Raw genomic sequence first — 12,616 nt, 5'->3', positions numbered from 1 at the left:
TGAGACTTGGGGGAGCACAGGTGTGCTGCTAGAAAGCCAGTTCCTCTTTTTAATCCAGAATGTCCCCTCTGCCATGTTAAATATTAGCTACACGTTTTCCACATTTGTCAGAAAGGAGGAAAAGAATGCATCTGTTCCTCAGGGATGATGAACTGAAATTGGCCCCAATTCAGGGGAAAGAAGTCTATTCAGCACAGCACTTAAACTGAGACATAAGTGCCAGCCTGAATGGGGACAGAGTTAAGCCTCTGTTTAAATGCTCTCCTGAGCAGGGGTCATTAGCACCAGCTCTCTCCCTGCACAAAGCATTACTCCTCATGGAAGCAGCCAGCATTCAGATGGGCATCCAAACTTTGGGGGGCTTGCTTTATCTCAACTATTTTCTGCTGCTCGTCACAGGCCAGTTGGCTGCTGCACACTTGGGGATCTGAAGGGAAGGCTCCCAGCAATCTGCCAGGAGAGCCATTCAAGCCTCAAGTGTTGGTTTGGAGGGCAGTGGCTTGAGGTGGGGATTCCATGTGAGACAGGTGGGAACTCCCTTTGAACTCCAGGTGTAATTAACACCTTTTTCTGTTGCATACATCCTCAAATTATTATAAAATGGCAATACTGAGAAAAATTGTGGAGGTACACAAACATTCTGGCAGATTTAAAAATGAATCTGATTTTCTTCTGTGATCAGCATAAATATTTGAATATTGCTGTCACACTGTGAATAAAATGGATTTATCCATAAAACCAGTTCTACCAAATATATGGATGAATTAAAAATTTTTTTCAAACACTTTTCCCCTCCCCAGTATAAAATTTTTGATGCATTCTTCACTCACGGAGCCTTCTTGAGTTCAGCTATTTGAATACCACCTGGATCCTTGGGGGTGAATTATGGCTGTAACTCACAGGTAGATTTTTTTGATTTCCCAGTGTTCTCAGGAGGAGTTCTTATGAGTTTGAAAGTATTTTGGTTGTTTTGTGCAGTCACAGGTGAAATATTCATAAGAACTGCTGGAGTCAGCTGCCTCTCTGTCACACAAGGTGGCAGAAGGTTTGTAGTTTTGTGACAGAAGGGCAGGAAAAACAGGCCTGCAAATGAAACATTTCTGAATTAAATTTAAATGTATGTTCTTTGTGCTAAAGCATTTGAATTGGACAAAAGAAATACAGAATACATGAAGAAAATCAAGAGAAATGTTTTCTTGATATTTGGACTTTAGCTAGGTGTCAACTGCTATGGAATATAATACTCCACCACTAGGAATTAAGGTCATCTTAATGACCATTAAGGTGATTTACCTTGTGGTCAGGGATGGTCATTTGTCAGGATAAGGTTTTATTGATGGATTTGACAAAGGGATTCAAAGTAGTGACAGACGTGTAACCAGTTTGCCTTTACGCTGCAAATTAATGTTTTCTAAGAACCTTGGAATAAGAGTTATTTTTACAGCAGTGAAAATAGAAAGAAAACTGAACTCTGCATTGCAAACAGCTGTAATGTGGTATGACAGGGCAACAGCTCTTCAAAATCTTCCCTCAGCCTCAGATTTCTGAATTTAACATTAAAGGTTACCTGAAGGGATCTGGTTCTGCTCTTAAGCTCACGTGGAGCTGCCCCTTGATCTGTAAACAGTCCCACTACACATCTCCCTGTGGAGAAAGGTGTTCCTCTTTGTTGGATGTATATTCCTGGCTTCCGTGGTGATTCATCCGTGCCAGGAAACTGCATCATCTACAAGCTCACAAAACTATTCAATTCTGCAATGTATAAAGCTCTGTCATAGGATTGTGTGAGTGACTTTGTTTTCATGGCTGAAATGGGCCAATGCTGTAGAGCTATGATGGTGTTCTTTCTGACACACTCTTCTTATTTCAAGGAATGTCTATTTCTAAATTACGATGCATTCCCAGTAAATAGTCATGAGTTTCACCCAAGAATTTGAATTGACTAAAAATGTTGCATCCTTGACATTCCACTTTGATGGTGTTATGAACCAGCTGATGTGTGTATGAAGGGTAGCTCTAATTGCTGGGAGATGATCAGAAAGGACTGGCATTTAACAAATGACAACAGTTTCAGTCGACTTCCTGTGAGTCAATCTAACAGTGACATTATTCATTTGTAAAGCTGGACAGTCACACTCAGGGACACGGCTGAGAAATCCTTGTGAGATCCCACCTGCAGGACTGCATCCAGTCCTGGGATCCCAGCACAGGAAGGACAGGGAGCTGCTGGAGCCAGTCCAGAGCAGGGACACCAAGGGGAGCAGAGGGATGGAGCAGCTCTGCTGTGAGGAAAGACTGAAGGAACTGGGATTGTTCAGCCTGGAGAAGGGAAGGCTTTGGGGTGACCTCCTTGTGGCCTTGCAGTGCCTGAAGGGAGCCCACAGGAAAGATGGAGAGAGACTCTTGGCAAGGGCCTGGAGTGACAGGACAAGGGGGAATGGCTTCACATTGACAGAGAGCAGGTTTAGATTGGATATGAGGAAGAAATTGTTCCCTGTGAGGGTGCTGAGGCTCTGGCACAGGTTGCCCAGAGAAGCTGTGGCTGCCCCATCCCTGGCAGTGTCCAAGGCCAGGCTGGATGGGGCTCTGAGCAAGCTGGGATAGTGGCAGGTGTCCCTGCCCATGGCAGTGGAGTTGGAACTGGATGAGCTTCCAACCCAAACCATTATTTGATTTTGTGATTCTATGATCTGTGAGTGTGTGCATGGGGTGAGAAGGCCTAATTTGGGCTCTGTGATTTGGATCTGAGTTGCTCTTTGGGCAGATTTATAGGAAAGATGTGGAACTGTTTCTCCCATGTCCAGTGGGAATATTCCAGCAGCTCAGAGCTGAATCTCTGCCACTGTTTTCCTGTTCCAAATTGCTCCAGCTGACCAATTCCCAGCTATCTGCAGGCAGAAGGGGCCCCAGTCAGTGGGAACTGCAGGGGAACAGGAGCTGTGGAACGGAGGCAGCAGCTGGCTGTGCAGGAGAACGGGAGAGCTGTGAGCTGGAGAATTGGGATCAGAAGATCCTGAAAGGAGAGGGGCCCTCCCTGCAGCTGGCAGAGGACCAGCCATAGCTGTAGAACAAGAACACAGGGCACTGGCCTGCAGGCAAGACACTGGGATGGAAGCATCCCAACAGGATGCCTCTTTTATGGGCTGCCCACAGGGGCCAGGCTAGGAAGGGTTGTTTTGTTCCTTCTCTGAAACCATTGCAAAAGTTGTGCCCAGGGTAGTTGCAGAGCTTTGTTCTGGCTTCTCTAGCACAGTCACTTGTGGTTGATTAATTGAAAACTGGAAGTGTTGGTGCAATGACATAACCAATGAGGACTGCAGTTTTTAAAGTCTTGCTGAGTCTCTTGGTGCGCCTCAGTTTCAGGTATCTCCCTAAATTAGCACAGGGTGGCAAAGGGCTGCTGTGCCCCAGTTCAGGGGGTGGATATGAGTGCAAATGAGAGAGTGACAGAGGTTGCATGGACTCCGCTTCCAGTTCCAAGGGTTTCCCAAACCCTCCACTGCTCAAATTTTGGGTTCTTATTTCCTTTTTTTACCCTTTTGTGGTAGTAGTCTTCACTCAGTCTGTTTTCAAGCATTTCTCTGCAGATGAGGGACAGAATATTACTATCTTTGAATATGAGAGCTGAGATTCACAGTTCTTTACAGCAATTCAGGACCTCCAGATAAAAATTCTGTAAACACTACAATGATTTACAAGTCTATGATGGGAAGCAACAGTATTTAGTGTTTGGGTATAAATCAAGGATCTCTATATATGGGTATTCTGTAGATTCCCTCCAGCAGGTATTCCTTTTCCTGCTCCTAAAGATTGATAGAAACTGAAGGTAGCTGACTTTTCAACTGAAGAAAATGGTCATTGCCCATGCTGTCTCCTTCTGGGATTATCCAGGCTCAGTGGGCAGGATGTATCCCAGTGGTTTGCACCTAACATCACACGTGGACCAACAGTCAAGCAGCTGTCTGGAGCTGGGAGTTAAAAGACACTGAGATGCTGGGATGGGGGGCTAGGAAAAAAAGTTTAATTTTCCCTGTGTGAAAACATGGGAATTATCTAATCCCAGCTCTGGCTGCCCCCACAGCAATTCCAGTGACACAAATAGATGTGGGGTATTGCATTACATCATTGGGACAAACCCTAATGGGTTTATTTATGGCCCAGGCAAAGCGAGACAGAGTGAGATTCTGATCTCTGCTTACCTGGTGTAAAGCGGGAGTAACTGCAGAGATAAACTGACATAACCAAGATTAGAGCCTGGCCTCTTTGTCTGTAGCTGGTTTTAGAAGCAGCTGGCTTTTAGAAATTACAGATGTCATATAAATCACTGGTAACAAAGTGGCTCTGGACTCCAGCCTCCAGCAACTTCTGACCATCTATCTCTGTAAAAGTGATGGTTCTCCATGCAGCTGGTTTGTGTCCAGAGGCTTTCAGCTGAGCAGACTGGACAATCCTCCATCTCCCACAGCCTCAAGGAAGCGATGAGTTTTGTGTAGCACAGGCAATCAGAAGGAGGCAGCTTGTGAGATGCCATCTGATCAGAGATGGGGCTCCAATAATGGAAGTCTGCTGAGCACAGGGCAGTCATATCTCATCTGCTTAGCTCTGGAAGGAGAAGGGTGTTGGACAATAAGTAGCCGTGATAGCAAAGTAGATCATCCAGTGAGATACGGCTTGGTACTAACTGCTGCCACAGCTCTCTGAGTACAGCCAAGGCAGAGGAGGTAAATAGGTGTGAATAAATACATCTCTACCATCCTTAAGCACCTGGAGAGAAGGATTATAGAGTGTTTGTTGTTCTCTTATATTAAATGTGGCTTTCATTTTAAAAGACCCTGATATTCTACATACAAAATAACCTGAGGCTGCATTGATTTCGGGTGTGCTTATCCCAGAATGATGATTGTGGGCCTGTATCCTTTGTTTTTTGGTTCCAGGGCTGTGGGGCAGTGTATTTTACTAAACAATTACTTACCTGTTTGGAAAGAGTAGGATATGAGGGTATTTATACTCAGGTTGAGCAGAAGGCCATTTTTATGCCTTGAAGCTGCTGTTAAGATCAGCTCATCCAAGGTAAATACAGACTTCATTTTTAGTAGTATCTTGGAGGAATAGCTTAACTAATCAGGTGGTTTTTTATGTTAGAATTTCTAAAAGAGGATGTCTACCTTAGGCCAGACAATATTCAAACTATATGAATTGCTTTAGCACCATCAGCAGTAGTTTGCACTGGCTGAAGATCTCACACCTTCATTGATCTTAAATTGCAGAAACTTCCAGGTTGCTGTTACTGAACTGCATCTTTTGCCTCCTTTGATATATTTCTCACATATCATGTTGTCTTCTCCAGAGTCTCATATAGGACCAGTGTTTGCACCAGTGGAAACAATGTATTTAATGTGTCTCATGAATGTTACAATTCCTGGTATCTGTTGTAATGTTTATCCTTGAGAAGACCACGTCTGGTTTACCCAAAGGAAAGCGGAGACCATTTGGTTATGTTTAGTGTTACCAAAGTGGGAAAAAGGTCCTGCCAGCCAAAAACCCCCATCCCTAAAACATGCTACGGGCAGCTGAGCAGACACAATCTCATTAAGACAAGTTAAGTCCATTAGTTCAGTATTTATCGGTGTTCCTGTTTGGCAATGGCCTCAGTGTGAGCCAGGGGAGGCCCAGGCTGGACATCAGGAGGAATTTCTTCGTGGAAAGGGTGGTCAGGCATTGGAACAGGCTGCCAAGGGAGGTGATGGAGTCACAATCCTTTGTTCAAAAAACAACTGGATATGGCACTCAATGCCATGGTTTAGTTGACAAAGTGGTGATGAGTCAAAGACTGGACTCGATCTTGGATGTCTTTTCCAACCTAAATGATTCTGTGATTCTGTGTCGTTCTGTGAAGGTGTCAGTGTTTGCAGAAATAAAGGCCTGAGTTCTGATTGTGTGAGGTCGTTAGCAGCCTGTGTTTTGTAGGTTGCAGAGAGTTTCTCTGTCAGGATGGACTAAAGACAGACTTACAAAGAAACCTGCTCCACCTTCCTGATTTGCAACTACATTTCACTGTACTTGTCTGTTGTTTTTGGAAGTGTCTTTTTCAAATATTGGGATATCCTGGGATCACTCTATTCATTAACCAGCTAGAACTAAGCAGGAGGGGGGGTGGCTGCTCTGCCTAAAGCATAGTTGGGGCTTTTTGTCATGTAGGAGTACCTGGCAGCTTTGCAAAGGACAACAAATGATTCCTTCCTAATGTGAGAGCAGCAGGAGCCAGGCATGCTGGTGGAAGGCAGGGCTGCTGCATCAGAGGGAAGAAGTTGCTGACACCCAGAGAAATGAGAGAGGGTGTGATAGGAAAGAAAAATATTTTGAAAAATTTTGTTTGCAAGTGGGGGCTGAATAGCTCTGAGAAAACCAGGGCATTAAACATTTTTCCTCTTCTCTAAGAAAATCATTTCCAAAGGGTGGAGCTATAAAATACCTTGGTGTTATAGTTAGTATTTCAATAAAATATTGTTGTTAAGACAGAGGTCTCTGCACATGAAATCTCTCCTCACTCCCTATCCCTCATGGAAATTCTCTCACTTCTCCATTAAAGGGATCAAAATTTGGCCTAGAGTAGATGCTAGCCATAGCCTGAGCTTTTAAATGTTTCCAATTTCATGTGAGAGAGTTGCAATTTTTCTTAGAGGGGGAGCGACCACGAAATTCCCTGTGGAGAGCAGGAAGAGCATTTGAAGGCACCATTCAAAGGCTTGTTTTGTGAAGGGTATGGTGTCTGTCTGACATCACAGTTGCTATCCTGGCTTTTCTGGCTGGTGCTGTTTTCCCCCTTTCTGGGAGACTGGGCACGGTGGGCAGGATGCTCCAAGATGATGGGCAGAAACCTCTCAGCAGGAAGGCACTAAGAGGGTCACTCTCAGGGAAAAGGGGCTCCTGTTTTGAAAAGGGATGTATGAGGGGCATGCCATGGCTCCCAAAGAAGGCTTCATTCTTCGCCTCTGTGCCGAGTGTTCACTTCTACAGTCTCAGCTCTCCCCACATCCCTCACTGCAAACAGCCTGGCGGGATGGGAAGCTCCGTAGGGCAGGAGATGTGTCCCATTATGCATCTGGCACCAGGAAATCCTTAATTTCTAGGCATTATTGTAAGGCAGGTAGTAACTAAGGGTTGATTATGTTTGAGAGCGGCAGCTTGGCAGACTGTAGAATAAAGTACAGATAAAGTGACCTTGTGATTTTGAAAGCGAGACCCATTATTTGTTTTGAAACACATTGCCTCAGTGACCCTGCAAGTTCTGCAGACATGTCCTGTCTGGAAATGCCATAACAGGTTGTTCACTATATTTTCAACTGAGTTAAGGTTTTGTTGAAATAAGGAATATCAATCAAAGGCCAGAAGGCCACATTCCTTTGGTGTTGTTGATTTCACCAGTATCTTTTGTCTGAAAGCCTGTGCTGACAGGGCATCAGGGGAGAACTCCTGGGGTGAGTGGGGATGAGTGAGGACAGCCACATGGATCTGCGTCCCTGTCAAACTTGTGTCAGCGGAGGTCAAGTTCTCAAGCTCCAGAGAGGACCCTCCAGCACCGAGGGATTAGTCAAGGGGAGAGCCAGACACCCTTCACAGCACAGAATCAACATTATCCAGAGCGTGACAGGGACAAGTGGAATATAATACATGGGGGTGTGCAAGGGAGGTGCTGTTCACATCTCCAGAAAATGGGAGGGACACAACTCTCTCCCTGCCCTGGATCCTCACCTTTTGTCACAGGAAATGTTCAAACTGAGATTTGTGTGTAGTGACAGCCAGACCATGGTGCTGAGGTCAAGTGTATGTGTTTTTCTTGGTTCATTGCAGCTTTTTTTCAAGCTACGATTCAAGTTCACATGAAACACAGCTCACCTACATGTAGTGAGACAGAGCTGGGTGATTTTTCTTTCCTCTTGGTGGCAAATGGGAATTTTGCTGAGAAAAATGCTAGTTTTATTGTCTAGAAACTGTTCACAAATTTGATATTAATTGACAAGTTGTTTGGATAAAAAATGTATTAAGGTACACAGACAAAACCAAAGGAAAAAATTATGTGTCCCTTTTCATCTCTTAGCATCAAGGATGTGGGAGAGAAAAGTTCAAGCCTCTCTTTTTCCTGAGGTGACATGATCTTAACTTTCCATCATGTTTGGGCTATTTTGGTTGGTGATGTTCATGGCTGCTCCTAAGGGAGCCATCCAGTTCTTTGTGGAATACTCAAATATTTACCAAGCTGTGGAGCAGGGGTGGAAATGGAGGGTTGGGAAAGAGGAAAAGTGATGGCCAGTCTGTCCACAAGATATTTACCAAAAAGAGGGAGCATCTGAGTCACAGGATCTGATCTCTTGCATATTTGTTCAGGCAAAGAAGACTCAGGTCAGCCAAGGGACTGAGAGCAGCTTTGATTCCTCCTCTCCTGGTGAAAGCACTGAGGTGGTGAAGTCATTTCCCTGAGGGGAGACTCCTAAGGCAAAAGGAGTGGTCTAAATGAGCCCCACCACTCAGAAGTGGGAAAGAGGGGACACAACTACCTTCTCTCCCTGATCAGTGGTTTTAACTAATAATTTCACCTATTTTTGTTGTTGGTTGTTTTTGAGGGAGGGGTTGTTTTTTGTTAGGTTTGGTTTGGTTTGGTCTGAACTGGAAAGCGAGAACCTGTTTCAAGCCTGGAACCCTTTATTCAATGCAAGTTGAAATGTTTAGTTTTGAAGTGAGAAAAAAGTAACTACCAAATCATTCCCTGTACTAAAATTGATCCCATTTCTTGATTTTGGGGTTAATGGCAGAAACTCAAAGTCACCATTTGTCAAGAGGGTCAATTGGCTTCCTCATTCTGCAAATACCTGTGGAGGTGCTTCAGCTGAAAGTTGAGAGGGAAGTGGGTGGCCCAGAAGAAGAGGCACTGCCAGGAAAAGATAGGATTTCATGGCTTCCTGGGGGGGGGAGAAGGACAGCTCTGCCCACTCTTGCCTTTGAGTCTTTCTGCAATGGGCTCCATCCAGGACCTTAAAAACCATTAACCATTTCCAAGGTTTTGTCATAACTGGCATTTCCATAAAAGATTTTGGGTTTAGAGTATTGGTAATTATGATTATTTTGTGAAAAATAAATCCTTAGTAGTGTCACCACTCCTGAGTGGTGGAGGTAGTGGCAGAGCCACCATCCCTGAAGGTATTAAAGGAATGTCTGGATGTGTTACTCAGTACTCTGGATGACAACGTGGGCATTGATCAAAGGTTGGACTTGCTGATCTTGGAGGTCTTCTCCAACCTAATTTCCACATTTTTAATTTTAAAATATTAACTGAGGGAGGGAGAATTTTAAGAAGTTCTTCCTCATGTCCAGGTGGAACTCCATGCACATCAGTTCCTGCCCGTTCCTCTTGTCCTAGTGGTTGGCACCACCAAGAAGAGCCTGGATTTGAGGAGCTGACAAAAGGATTTTTGCTTTTCATTACTGAAATTCATCTGCACCTGTGCATGATGTATTGGCTGACGCTGGAAGCAGCAGTCCCAACAGATCCCTGGAGGTGAGTTCCACAGGGCTAGAGGGACCCAGCCCAAATATCAGACTGGGAGGGAAGAGCACAGACACATGTCAGTCACTGCTGCTTGATGACTTATGGCTGTCTTCTGCTCAGTGGTGACTCTGTGTTTACGTTCAGCCCATGGTAAAAGTGAGGAAAACCAGGTTATGTGAAACCTCAGAAGAAAGTGGCAGAAGTTAAGCACTTTTCAGCTCATGCTGCCTGGGCAGTAAGAGCATATGCACCTACCCAGCTATCTTGGGTCAGCTGGGGTGCTTTAATTTGGTGTGGTTTGAGCCCTTCAATCCCATCCTTGAATCACATGAAGGAAGCAACAACCTGTAACAAGTGCTGGTAGTCATACTGGGTCTGTGTGAACATCAAGGTTAGTATTTCCAAAGCATGCAGGTGACTTTTGAAACCAAATTCAATTTACAGTTAGACTTCATGGCTCCAAAGTGCCTTAATTATTTTGGGAAATTAGATTTTGGGCCAAGTTTAAAAAATAAATCAATCTATGAGAATTACTAACAATGGGATAAAAGTTCCTGAGTTACTTGGGTAGCTTTGAAAGCATTACTCGCTTATTTGCTTCCCTGAAGGAACTGAAAGAGTGACAAATCTGTTTTCCAGAGAAAAAGAGTTTCAATTGCAGCACACAGTTTAAAGTGCAGGTTACAGTGAAAGATGGGATAACATGAAGGCAGCTTTCATGAGGATAACCAATGACACACATGGTTGAGGGGTGGTCTCCAGGTATGCCCTCCCTCCTTCATGTAGTGTTCTTAGGAAGTCAGGCATCACCTGAGAGGGGGAGAAACCCTCTCGCAGAGGCACTGAAACCCTTGAGCTGGGTTCCTGCTGGCCCTTTGCCCCTGCAGGTACTTTGTGCCGCGTGGGTAGGGCTGCAAGGTTTAAAAGCGTTCAGCTCCTCGGAGATGGAAACAGCACAGGTAGGGCACGATAATCAAGAAGATAATCTGGAAGGTTATTTACAAGCACCATAATGGAAACAGGTTTCCATGACCTCCTCCTCCTTTATTGCTGTGCCTTTGGCTTGACCTGGCTCAGGGCTCCCACTGCTGCATCGATGGGAACATCGTGCTCAGCCTGGCAGGGAGCCCGGGGCTTCCAGAGGAAGGGGGAAGGTTTTGGCTACTGCTTGTAGTGGCAAATCAGCTGCAGAAGAGGGAGCCCATGTCTTCTCCAGCCTGGCACCTCCAGTTTCCTCTTTTTTCTCCAGTCATTTTCACACCTGCACAGGAGGAAATTGAGGAGGGGAAAAAAATGGAGTGGGTTAAGGAACATGAGTATGGACATCCCTGCCCAGCCCAGACATCTCCCAGAGCCTCCCCACAGGGCCAGGTCCCTTGCCTCCAAAGGCCAGAGGCTGCAAGAGGAGGAAGAGGCCCTTTGGGCAACCACAAGAGGTACCAGCTGAAAGTCTTGTGACTGCCAACCACACAGGTGCTTGTACTCCAGGCATGCTCCTCTCAGGGTGTCAGAATGACAGGAATGTTTCCTCTGCGGCACACAGACGTGAGCTGGCTTGCATGGGACACGGTTCAGCAGGAGGCACCTCAAACAGCCGTAACACCAAAACAAGCAACACTCAGGCAGAACCACTCTGATTATGCCCTTCACCCACACACTTCATAACCATCACCCCTTTTACTTCCCATTCCAGTTCATCCTGACCAAAACAAGGCAAGCAAGGGAGATACCATTAATGAGGTGCAGGGGGATGGACGCTATCACATTTTGCACATCTGTGACGAGTGGGTTTAGCAGAGCTCCCAAAGAAAACATAAGGGGTTGCATTAACCAGCTTCAGAAAATGCCTGACCTTACAAAAAAAAAAGCATTATTCCCTGTGAATACTATGGTATGTACTGCCCCTCCGCCCAGTGCCAGGAAGGGATCTGTGGCAGGGATATACTTCAAGGAGACTGTGGTTTATATTACAGCTGCTAAGATAACCGGGAGCTTTCAAAAGGAATCCCAGCTAGCACAGCTTGTTTTACAATACCAGACTCCAAGCGGGGGGAGTGGAAAGTAAGTTTGTTTTCCACGCTGCCCCTTTATCTTGATGTCAAATATATCCCCTGGGAAAGGAAAACATTTAAGCAGCAGATCCCATGGACACACACACACACACACACACACACACACACACACACGTGCGCCTTTCCCCCCACTGAGTCACAGCCATGTCCGGAGCATGGCACTGTTCACTGGGTGGGTGCTGCTGGACAGCTGGAGGTTTGGCACAGAAAACCCAGGAAAAAGGTGCTTCAGGTGTGATAATCAACAGTCACAAGTGCTGATGCCAGCCTGTGATCTGGGCTGGTCAAACCGACAAGCCACCTGCTGCAGGTGGAGTTGTGATCTCTTTGAGAGGACTCCATGTGAGGGGATAATTGCAGCTAGAGAGGAACCATTTATTTGTGTAGACAAAAGCATAAAAAAATCCAGTCATAAAGCTCCCTAGAAAGCTCATTTCTGAAATAAGATGCACATTTTTAACAAGGAGGAGTAGGAACTGTTGGCACGTCTTCTCAGAGGAGCATTGAGGAGGGCCTTCATTGCCTTTTTGGAGTACTGTAAATGTTTTGATCTAACTCAGTCAGAACTCTGGCCTTAATACTGACATTACTGCCTGGATTCTGAAGTCTTAGATGATCATAATGGAACTTCCTGGTCTGAAAACCTGTTACAAGGCACTGCTGTGTGTAAGAAGCACACATGGATGCAAGCCCTTCCATTACTACTACTACTACTGTTGTTATTGTTGTTGTTATTATTATTATTATTATTATTATTATTATTATTATTATTATTATTCCTGGAGAGGGACTCTTCATCAGGAACTGCAATGACAGGACAAGGGGAAATGACCTCAAGCAGAAAGAGAGGAGGTTAAGATAAGATATTAGAAGAAAATTAGAAAGCAATTCTTCCCTGTGAGTGTGGGAAGACACTGGAACAGGTTGTCTAGAGAAGCTGTGGCTGTCCCATCCCTGGAAGTGTCCAAGGCCAGGCTGGATGGGGCTCTGAGCAAGCTGG

At 45.2% G+C, this 12,616-nt stretch overlaps 1 long non-coding RNA gene across 2 annotated transcripts in view; it reads left to right on the top strand.

Moving 5' to 3' along the window:
- LOC138104743 (uncharacterized) overlaps positions 1-12,616 on the top strand; it is a 59,358-nt gene that overhangs the window by 42,236 nt on the left and 4,506 nt on the right. For both annotated transcript variants that reach the window (XR_011148256.1, XR_011148257.1), the window contains exon 3: positions 9,370-9,553. This is a non-coding gene — a long non-coding RNA (uncharacterized lncRNA). The remainder of the gene's footprint in view (positions 1-9,369; positions 9,554-12,616) is intronic.

Source organism: Aphelocoma coerulescens, chromosome 1A (assembly GCF_041296385.1).
Source record: "Aphelocoma coerulescens isolate FSJ_1873_10779 chromosome 1A, UR_Acoe_1.0, whole genome shotgun sequence".
NCBI classification, from domain to species: Eukaryota; Metazoa; Chordata; class Aves; order Passeriformes; family Corvidae; genus Aphelocoma; species Aphelocoma coerulescens.
The sequence above is the reverse complement of the archived record's forward strand: the minus strand, read 5'-3'. Positions and strand labels throughout refer to the sequence as shown.